At 41.4% G+C, this 9,208-nt stretch overlaps 1 protein-coding gene across 1 annotated transcript in view; it reads left to right on the plus strand.

Moving 5' to 3' along the window:
* Nucleotides 1-9,208, plus strand: part of LOC143139528 (IgGFc-binding protein-like) — a 252,923-nt gene that overhangs the window by 117,403 nt on the left and 126,312 nt on the right. The gene's annotated exons all lie outside the window — the stretch shown is intronic.

A 9,208-nucleotide genomic window follows, 5' to 3' on the forward strand; every position in this document is an offset into this window, starting at 1 on the left:
GTCTCTGATCCGTAATTCCAACCTGTTCCGGTATTGGCCCGTTGGAAGAAATGACCCCGGGGCAGGTCCGTTTAGAGGATCTGCGCCAAATGCTAATGAAGATCTGGACCAAATATATTTTGCTGTCTGGGTACCTTAACTTTCACGAGTTGAGTCATACCTCTCCCGCGCCGGTAGGTGCACTCAAACGCTCTGTCGCGCGGCTCGAATGTGTTAGCATGTTGCTATGCTAGCGGGCTCTGCCGTGGCCGTAGAGAGAGGAACATAGCAGTATTCAAACACCTCCACGTTTTCCCTACTTAAATACACTTGCACGAGTAGTTGATAAAAATGTGTACGTCACAAGTTAACAAGTTGTCAATGGTTATTTATGCAAGTTTGTGTAGCCTAAACCATACCTAGGCCTAGCCAAATTTATCCTGGCTGTAGATAAAGCAGGATATGAATTTCCCAAAATTACTGTATATAATATTACAGCACTGGTATTACTACTGTACTTAATAACAGTATGATCCATAAGTACTGTGATTAAAAATACGGTAGACAATTCAATGCTGTATACATTACAGCACTGGTAGTACTACTGTAGTTTGCATTTACAGTATCAGGCATAGGTACTGTGATTTCATATACAGTAGGTGTACTGTAGAGTGAAATACAGCAACTTGCTGGTTATTTGCTGCCAGCAATTTGCTGTAAATTTTACGTTAAACTTTTTACAGTGTACATTAAAACAACCAGCGGATGGTGGGCGGGTGCAGTTTTGAAAATTGGTCAACAAACTTTGGTGCTGATGGATGGCTGATGGATGATAAGTTTTGCTATGCAGTTATGGTTGAAATAATAGCCCATCAGCGCATCTCTAGTGTGTGTGCCTCTCTCGCTCAGAGGGGAGGGAGAGGCTGAGGGTCGATCCAGCATGGATTCTAAACTCTGTGGTGGATAGGATCTACAATTAGGTGTTAATAATATTACCACGCTAGGTCGAAGTACTCCCAAGTGCTATTGCGCCACACATTGTAGTTCTCCTGTTTATTCGCTTGGAAAATCGTCACGTTTCATGTTGTGTGCCCTAACATTTTTCATCAACTACTCGTTCAACTGTATTTAAGTAGGTAAAACGTGGAGGTGTTTGAATACTGCTATGTGCCTCTCTCTACGGCCACGGCAGAGCCCGCTAGCATAGCAACATGCTAACACATTCGCGCCGCGCGACAGAGCGTTTGAGTGCACCTACCGATGCGGGAGAGGTACGACTCAACTCGTGAAAGTTACGGTAAGAACATATATCACTACTGATTTTGGGTTGCGTGTTCCTTTAAGGTAATTACTTGGCACCCCGCATATACGGCAAATAATAGCCTAATATGACAACATTAACATTTTTCTTTTATTTACCACAAAGTCCGGTAATACAACCTAAACCATGTAGGCATTAAGTCAAGTATCAGTAGCTTAATCCAAGTAGTTAGTTGTTTTATTTGTCTTCTTCCAGAAATGCAAACCAACATGGACGCGCGAAGACGCTCGTGCCCAACACTAAACTCGTGCATGAGCTGTCATCTACCAATCAGCATGTAAAAACTGGTGCCGGAAGTTGCAACCATGTAACGCCATGTTTTCAAAAATGTCGGCGGCCAAATGCCATGCTAAGTGGCTAAAGCTAACCCTTCAAATCCTGACCCCCTGGTTGCAGCAGAAGAAACAAATGCCAGAGCAATGTGCAGCATATTCCTGCTCAAATCGGCGGACCATCGCAAACAGGGCTCGGGGGATTACTTTTCACAAGTAAGATTTAACATTATCGTACTATTTGTTGTATTTTGTGAATGCAATATTACCAGAGAGTTGAAAAGGAGCAAGGATCTTTGTTATTACTGTGCAAATCGTAGCCAGCTAGCTAGGCTACTTGCTAGGTGTTCACCCGGCTATGAACTGAGACTTGATAAGTCATATTCCATAACACTGACTTACATTACAACTGACACAAGAATGCTATTGTAGAAATGAATCAAATATTACTAGTATAACATTGGCCGGCGAATTTTACACAAGTGGCACAGACTGTAGCCTATTATTGGGCAGTTGCTACTTGTAGATTAGCTAGTAATAAGTGTGTTGGTGGTAGCTTCACTATTTCCTGAATAAAGTAACTTTTCAATAGCTTAACTTCTTTATATGAAGTAGCTTGGCCAAACAAGCTACACTTTTCTTGTCATGTGAAATTAGCACAATTTAAAGTAGCTTCCTATGTAGTGAACTAGCCTACTGCTGTGTTTGTGTTACTAAGCTTGCTATATTTGACTGGGGTGGTAGATTTGTGTAGTGAAGTTTTATTCATGGCAGAGTAACTGATAGTTTAGCTCACTACAATTTCCAAGTAGCTTGCCCAACACTGTATTATTCACATGTAATTCACCCTAACAAAAATAAAATGCATCTCAAATCCCTTGCTCAAGGACTACCACAAATGAGCTGAACGGTCTCCTCACACCCCTGGAACTGAGGAAGGTGCAGCTCTACATTGCACTACACTGTGACTGAATATTTGATTTATGAGCTCCACCTTCATCACCTTTTTGGTATGGCAACTGCTCTGCCCATGACCGGAAAGCACTGCAGAGGGTGTGAAAACTGCGCAACGCATCACCGGTTCCTCACTCCCCTCCACCGAGGCCATCCAGGGTAAGCGATGCTTGTGTAAGGCGTGCAGCATCATCAAAGACTGTTCTCACCCCAACCACAGGGGTTAGGTGCCTTGCTCAAGGGCACTTCAGCCGTGGATGTGGCCATGGAAGAGCAGTGCTCAACCACTTCCCCTGGCCACATTTTTCCTACTGATCGGGGATTGAACCGGCAACCCTTCAGTCTGTGTGCTGTGTGTGAGATCAGCCATTCAGACACCTGAGGGGTAGGCTATTCCAAGTAGGCTACGTCGTTGAGTGACAAACCTGAGTAAATTGACTCAGAGTAGAAGAGCTGGTACAGGAAACATGGTTGTGTGTATTTTAATATTCATAGTGGCATAGTAATACTGTATATCATATAAAGTGATGACATCCAAGATCAAAACTGGGAACATAATCCATAATGTTTGACAGCATAGAAAAAAACTGGTTTGATACAAGTTGTAATGAGTTAAATGTAGTTCACAGTTGACAGAAAAATTCCATAAACATTTTCAAGTGTTTTCATATTTAAGTTCAGTGCCATCAAAAATGAAGTTTGATAAACAAACATTGGTTTGGCATAAGTAAAGGAAATGGTGTAACTGGGTTCAATATCTGTTAAAAAAGTTCCATAAACATTGAAAAGTGCAAGTTTGTAGGTTTGTTTTTGATCATTAAAATAATACATTGGTTTAACAGTTCATTAATACAAGACAAAAAAAACAGCATGTGTTATTCACCGTTCACAGAAAGGTTCCAGCCCCAATTAAGAGATCAAATAAGGAGGAATTAAGAAACATTTTAAAAACGGCTGAGATTAGCCCCGTTCAATGCAATCAGTAAAGAATCTGGGAGTGTCTTCACAGGCTCAGTGAGTCTGAGGTTACTGTCATGCTGGTGACAGTACATACACAACTGGTGCATGTCATTTTGTATGTTCCCAGTCCACCTTGCTAAAATTGCTTAGATACACTTAGACTGAGAACAAAAGTGCTACAGACAGTAGGTGGCAGTACATAATGAAACTGGGTAAACTCCATAAAAGAGGACTGAGTCATCCAGACAATGGGAAAATGGGACACAGAGTGGCGAATGCAGGTGATTAAAGTACATTAGATTCAACTTTATTGTCATTGTCCAAGTACAGAGACAACGAAATGCAATTTGTGTCTAACCAGAAGTGCAAAAAAGCAGAAAAGTGCAATGTGATACAAAGTAGTTGGTGCATAGACAGACAAAATATATAGTGCAGTGTAGACAGTAGTGTACAGTTGTTTTCAGAAGGTGGTTTAGAGTAGTATAAATTAAATATAAGTATGTGCAGTGCAATAACCTTAGAAGAGCAGAATAAATATGGCTATGTAATATGAACATGTACAGATATGTGCAATGTAGTGGCAGTACCATTATAGTAGTAGTAAGAAAAATATAGATATATGCAGTGTATTAACAGAATATATAAGAGAAAAACTAAATAAATATGGATATTTAGTATGAACAATATAAACAGATATGTACAGTATGTACAGCTATGTGGAGTGTGGTAACAGTACCATTGTAGTGCAGTAACATTATGATGGTATTAAGAATAAGTGTATGTGCAGGATGAAGAGCAGTAGAATATGGCTATGGATAAGTGAAATTACAGTATGTACAGTACATTTGTAAATAAATAGACACTATGGATGGGATAGGGTAGTGCAGTTGTGAGGGGGTGGGGGATGTCCGTCTCCTTGTCCCTGTCAAGGCTGCCATGGTCGTATAGTATATACGACTATACGACCATGGCAGCCTTGAGTCACCATGGTCGTGGACACCTCAACAAGCACAGACAAGGAGGCATCAGGCGGGGGCGGGGGGTGATCGGGGCTTAAGTTCGTTGGATGTCACCGGAATGCAGAGCTAGAGTTTAGTAGGGTGACAGCCGCAGGAAAGAAGCTTCCTCTGAACCTGCTGGTTCGGGTGCGGAGAGACCTGTAACGCCTCCCTGAGGAGAGTGGGGTGAACAGTCTGTGGTTGGGGTGAGAACAGTCTTTGATGATGCTGCGCTTGCCCTGGATGGCCTCGATAGAGGGGAGTGAGGAACCGGTGATGCGTTGCGCAGTTTTCACACCCTCTGAAGTGCTTTCCGGTCATGGGCAGAGCAGTTGCCATACCAAAAAGGTGATGAAGGTGGAGCTCATAAATCAAATATTCAGTCACAGTGTAGCAGATGCCCTGCAGTACTGCAATGTAGAGCTTCACCTTCCTCAGTTCCAGGGGTGTGAGGAGACCGTTCAGTTAATTTGTGGTAGTCCTTGAGCAAGGCAGTTCTGGGGGGATATAAAATAAATAAATGAATGAAGAGGGATTTGAGATGCATCTTATTTTTGTTAGGGTGAATTACTTGTGAAAAGTTACTTTATTCAGGAAATAGTGAAGCTACCTCCAACACACTTATTACTAGCTAATCTACAAGTAGCAACTGCCCAATAATAAGCTACAGTCTGTACCACTTGTGTAAAATTCGCCGGCCAATGTTATACTAGTAATATTTGATTCATTTCTACAATAGCATTCTTGTGTCAGTTGTAATGTAAGTCAGTGTTATGGAATATGACTTATCAAGTCTCAGTTCATAGCCGGGTGAACACCTAGCAAGTAGCCTAGCTAGCTGGCTACAATTTACATACAGTAATAACAAAGATCCTTGCTCCTTTTCAACTCTCTGGTAATATTGCATTCACAAAATACAACCAGTACGATGTTAAATCTTACTTGTGGAAAGTAATCCCCCGAGCCCTGTTTGCGATGGTCCGCCGATTTGAGCAGGAATATGCTGCACATTGCTCTGGCATTTGTTTCTTCTGCTGCAACTATAGCGGCTGCATTTCCCGTTTCCATTCCAGCAGCCAATGCTGTGTCTACTCTGGCACATAGGCTTTGGCATAGAGTGTCCCAGTGACTTTCGTTTTACTTCCGCTACAAGGGACCTATCTTTCAAAAAAATATGAACGGGAGTTAATGGAGAGATAACAATTATTTTTTGGTCCAGTTTGAATTGTGCCACGAATTTCACATATGATGTGTGTGAATTTAAAAGATAATTTTTCACGTCAAGAAAGTACTGTTGTTCGATAGACTTCAAAAGTTATGTTGGTTTTGTGCGAATCCGCTCAGTGGACTAAGCTACATCTCTCGTCTCGAACGATGTACGTCACCAACGTAATTAACGATAAGATTAGCTTTTATGCTAGTTAACGGTTGCATCTTGCTGCCTGCTATGTCACTTAACAGTATCTAATGTACAGTCTATGGACGAATACAACTTACCTGATGTGTTTAATCCTCTGACTCATGGTATTTTCATCGGCAAGGAAAGCCAAATTAAGACCTGTTGCTGGTATGCTTGTACAATCTAGTGTGGCTGTGAATGAGCTAACGTCACTAGCGCGACTGATGGGTTTGTAGTCGTTGGAATTACGATCTTTCACAATGTTGTAATTCAATAGTTACGAAACAAACTGCAAATGTCTTTACATGAAAAATTGTCTTTAAAATTGACCAACATCATATGGGTAATTCAAGGCACAAGTCAACCGGGACCAGAAAATAATTTCTTTTTCGCCATAGACTGGCGTTCAAAATTTTTTGAAAGATAGGTCCCATGGAGGCAAATGCACTGATCTATCAGTGGGCAAATGGAAGTGGCGTCACTGGGACACTCAATTGACCGATCCCAAGCCACGCCCCCTTTTAATATGTCACAATGAGGACTTCGGAGGACCTCGGTCAATTTTGAATTTTCTAGTGTCCATTCTGTATGACAATACGCCGGTTATGCGAATGCTATAATGCTTCTTTTGCGAGTAGCCTAAGTAACTAAATAACTAAAGAGCTCAAAAAGGTTCAAAGATAAGCCTGGGATACTTAGAATTGGAAGTGACATCCGATATCCTGACCGTGTGAAACGTTAACACACATAGCATAGGCCTAACTTTGCATAACTTTGGATAGCTACTTTTCAGTAAAGAAATCTGAAAATGTTGCCTTTATTTGTGTTCATAACTACACACAAAAACATAACTAAATCCGGTTTCCACTGATGAAACGACAACATAAGCCTACGCAAAAAATTATACCTACCTTGCAGGAACTGAACTTGCACATTCATACGAAAGATGCGCAAAAGGCTACACCTTCAATCACGTATCGCCTTACACACAACAAGAATAAGCCTACTTTCAGCTTTGCTACCTTGCATGTTTAACTTGGGATAGAAGACTGTTCACAGAAATAAGCTAATGATCATTTTTTCAACAAACGCAATAGCCTAATAGCCTACTGCATGGCTAAACGAGATAGCTAATGTCTTCTAAAGATCGAATCGTGCAAATTCAAAACTATGCCTTGCTATATAGGCTATGCAGTCTCGAAATCGCCAATATTAGACCTAGGCTACTACATTGCCTATGTTTAAATTAATTATAGCATAAGCGGGCACTGATGAAGTCTAGTGCAAGACAAATCACGTCTGCAAACATGCGTGATATGGGTTTGAACTCGGAGTGGTTTCTTTTCAATACACTTGTATCATGTTTATTTGAACTCTTCCTTCTAAAGCAGCCATTCAAAATAATAAGTAGGCTATCGGCCTACTGAAGAGAAGCTCTCCACCCCAACATGAGCTGCTTAACAGTCACTCTCCTAATTAAGTTGCGTGGGAACTTGGATCTGCAGCACTTGGTCCCGTCTTCTATTAATCCTCGAAATATGGTTAGATTTTGTTATGGACACGTCGACACCATATTTTTGCACAGACCTGTTTATTGAATCAGAGTCACATCTGCAGCAAATACGGTAAACTACCTGCTCGTGATAACGTGCTAATTGTTTATCCCCAGTTAACATGCATCCCATTAAGATCCACGACACGGTTTGTCCTCAATTTGTGGTGTTCCACCTCGTTGATAACAGCGGACATTGTGAATGTGTCCATCTGCATACTGAAGGCTTTTCTGACCTCTGTTTTTTGAATATATCAATATTACTTGACGCCCAGAAATCCAGCATACTGTTGCACTGGCTAAATGAGGGTGCTGCGTCCCCATGTTGAACACGCGTTCTCGCACACTTTCCTGCAAACTTGTCCGACTTAGCAACAGTAACTATGGGACTGACAATGGGAGGAGGGGCTTGGGATCGGTCAATTGCAGCAAATCATCCAGTCGTCATTTTTTTACTTCTGACGTCAGACGCAAAGTTTTTGCGCGTGGCACACGTAAAAATATGACGTCTGACGCTCAGACGTCTATTTTTTACTCCTGAAGAAGTGGAGGCGTTATTTTGACAGACGTTTTGTCTTGAACGGCTTGCCATACGACGAGGCGGGTTCACCGGCTTGCTCAGTCTCATACAAAGCCCCGCCCTTTTACCCATATATGGATTGGCTAGGAGGTAGGCGGGGTTAGGATTTCCCAAGGTTTTCCAAGATGGCGCCGCCCATACCCCCCATAAACGGCTTCATAACCGTTCTTCAGAAAATCTATGGGTGACGTCACAGACGCTTTGTCCATATTTTTTACAGTCTATGTTCGAACGTTTCGTTGTTTCACAAAGCCTCGTTCTGCCCATCCCTACAGTGAATATGAACCACTCAAGCTGACTTAGTAGAAACACACTCGTCGGAGAAGTGGCTACACTTGCCAACTTGCCACCACACACCACCGAGTAACGAAGGGCACCCCGGAAGCAAAACAAAGACAGGAGAAAGTACCTCCCGGTGATATCCGCTAAGCTAAATATCCAAATAAGAGTCCGCCCTGCAATTAGGGTGCTGGTAGCTCCACCAATCGCGCACAGAGGAAATGGCACAGAAACGATTGTGGAGGTGTAAACCAATCTGCCACATTCTATTTATTTATTTTTTTAGATTTATTTCACACTACTTGGGCCAAAGGTAGAATAATCACTACTTGGGCCAATGGTAGAAAAAAAGCAACATGGGATGTTGATATTTTATGAAGCCATGGATGAATCATCATGCCTATGATCGATCAAATAGCCTAGTTAGGCCTACTTAAATTGTCTGGTATAAACCAAATCAACTCTCCACTGTGTGTTTGCAGTTAATATTTATGCAACGTTAGAACTTAGGAGTGTAAATGGCTCCAGTTTAAGTCTAAGTTGATAATTGACATGCTAAGGCCTAGTCAATTCGGGGCCAGGATATGTGGATGCAATAATATTTTGAGTTTATTTAGTAAGACCTGAGAAAACCTGTGTTGCAAATGTAATGTAGAAATTGGAATGTACAGTTGCCAAGTGATCTAGAATAATTAATAATAATAATAATTATATAATTAATAATAATTTGATTGGCTGTTAGATTTACTATAAAATAACTAAAACCCCACAAAGAAGGCAGAAACCACTGGACTTTGGAGACACACAGTCTTTTGACCTACAGAGGCTACTATTAATACAGAACAACTACACAGAACTACACAGTTAATCTGTAAGAAAAGTAAAGATCCTAAGTCTTTATATTGTATACTTTA

The sequence above is a fragment of the Alosa pseudoharengus genome, unplaced genomic scaffold, assembly GCF_046254945.1.
Source record: "Alosa pseudoharengus isolate Yale_2024_CS ecotype anadromous, Long Island Sound unplaced genomic scaffold, YU_APseudo_1.1 YU_APseudo_1.1_scf_22, whole genome shotgun sequence".
NCBI lineage: Eukaryota > Metazoa > Chordata > Actinopteri > Clupeiformes > Clupeidae > Alosa > Alosa pseudoharengus.